Source organism: Schistocerca piceifrons, chromosome 6 (assembly GCF_021461385.2).
Source record: "Schistocerca piceifrons isolate TAMUIC-IGC-003096 chromosome 6, iqSchPice1.1, whole genome shotgun sequence".
NCBI lineage: Eukaryota > Metazoa > Arthropoda > Insecta > Orthoptera > Acrididae > Schistocerca > Schistocerca piceifrons.
The window spans coordinates 489,550,801-489,553,064 of NC_060143.1; the positions used below are offsets into that span (position 1 = coordinate 489,550,801).

Sequence of the window (2,264 nt, forward strand, 5' to 3'; positions counted from 1 at the left end):
CTGCTTACACGGCAGACGCTCTATCTGTCTGAGCCACCGAGGACTTTGTAGCGTGACTGCAGCAACTTATCTCTTGCACGCTTCCCGTGAGACCCACATTCCCAACTGTCCACAATCTACATACGTAATGTACCTAATAGATATTTGCCCATCGACTCATTACTCGCGTACACTAAGGTGACGATTCCCGTAAGAGTTCGGGAAACCTGTGCACTTTCACACAGACGAAGGTCAATGGCTGGGTAGCCTTTAACTACGTATACGAAAATAGTAACTGTTCTCGAAACAGCTGTCCCCATCGAGGTATATCAACAACATCTGTCGGCAGCTGAGGGTTTAAATTAATTATCATTTATTCTAGAGAAGCTGTACGGTCATCAATGGTATCTGTTCGTTCGAGAACAGTTACTATCTTCATATATATAGTTAAAGGCTACCCAGCCATTGAACTTTGTCTGTGTGAATGCGTACAGGTTGCCCGAACTCTTACGGGAATCGTCACCTTAGTGTGCGCGAGTAATGAGTCGATGGGCAAAAATCTATTACGTACATTACGTATGTAGATTGTGGACAGTTGGGAATGTGGGTCTGACGGGAAGCGTGCAAGGGATAAGTCCCTGCAGTCGCGCTATTCCACTGTGTCCTCGGTGGCTCAGATGGATAGAGCGTCTGCCATATAAGCAGGAGATCCCGGGTTCGAGTCCCGGTCGGGGCACGCATTTTCAGCTGTCCCCATCGAGTTATATCAACAACACCTGTCGGCAGCTGAGGGTTTCAATTAATTATCATTTACATAGGTATGTCAGGGTAGTTTTCATAGATAGTGTAACACTGGTATGGAAGTGAGGAAGAAGTTGCTGAAGTGCGTTGGGAGCACATAACTTTTTTTTAAAGTGAAGTTAGGAACACCAGAATTCAAGACAAGAAGAAACCGACAATATTTACAATGTGGTGTTATCGAAGCTTGTTATAAGTTAAGTCGACATATAAAGTACGGAAGAAAGAAGTATTGAAAAAAAGGTCTACGACAAATCGTTAACAGAAGAAGGGAGAAGTCAGTGGGCGGTTATGCGTAGTTAACCTGGCGCTAGAAGTATCATTGTAAGAGCAGAAAGAGGAAACTGACCTAGAATGTAATAAAACAGAATATAGAGTATGTTGGATGTAATAGTCACGTAAAGATGAGAAATTTAGCACAAGGCAGGGCAGATGGAGGACAGCATCAAACCAGTGAAGGACTGACGACTTTTAAAAAAAATAATGCACTTCGTCACATCTTCACCGGAGCATTTCCCTATCTACTTGCAGGAAACAAGCACTCTAATGTATAAACTTTATTGGACGTCTACCATAAGTAAACTCGATATATCACCGGTCCTCATAGGTGGTTGATACTGAAAGACACTATTGTGACAAAGGTCATGGGATACCTCCTAATATCGTGTCGGACCTCCTTTTGTCCGGCATAATGTAGCGATCGGGATCGGTTGGTAGAACATGTTCTGAGGCATCAAGGAATCACCAATTTAGAATTGGAGGGCAGCGTGGAAGGTAAAAATCTTAGAGGGAGACCAAGAGATGAATACACTAATCAGATTCAGAAGGATGTAGGTTGAAGTAGGTACTGGGAGATGAAGCAGCTTGCACAGGATATAGTAGCATGGAGAGCTGAATCAAACCAGTCTGTGGACTGAAGGTCACAACAACAACAACAATACAGCAACTCGACGTGGCAACGACTCAACAAGTCGAAGGATGTCCCCTGCAAAAATATTGAGCCACGCTGCCTCTACAGCCGTCCACAATTGCGCCAGTGAAAGGATTTTGGGCACGAACTGACCTCTCGATTATGACCCATAAATCTTCGATGAGATTCATGGTGGCCAAACCATTCGCTCGAGCTGTCCAGAACGTTCTTCAAACCAATCGCGAACAGTTGTGGCCCAGTGAATTGTTGTATTGTCACCCATAAAAATTCCATCTTTTTTAGGACCATGACGTCCATGAATGGCTGTAAATGGTCTCCATGTAGCCGGACATCCAGAAGACCCAGTCCGTTTCATACAACACCACCATTAGGTTACACAGTGGCTTTGTTGACAACTTGAGTCCATGGCTTCGTGGAGTCTGCACCATACACCGCACTCTAACCCTGCCGTGAAGCTCTTACCAGCTGAAATCGGGGGTCATCTGACAATGGCGCAGTCTTACAGTACTCTAGTGTCCACTCGATATGGACACGATTCTAGGAAAGAAGTTGCAGG

General features: G+C 44.7%; 1 non-coding gene across 1 annotated transcript; it reads left to right on the forward strand.

Annotated features, from left to right (window-relative positions):
* The first annotated feature begins 641 nt into the window (after positions 1 to 641).
* On the forward strand, positions 642 to 715 carry Trnai-uau. The gene has a single exon. It is a non-coding gene; the product is annotated as a tRNA-Ile (tRNA).
* Positions 716 to 2,264: the final 1,549 nt, after the last annotated feature.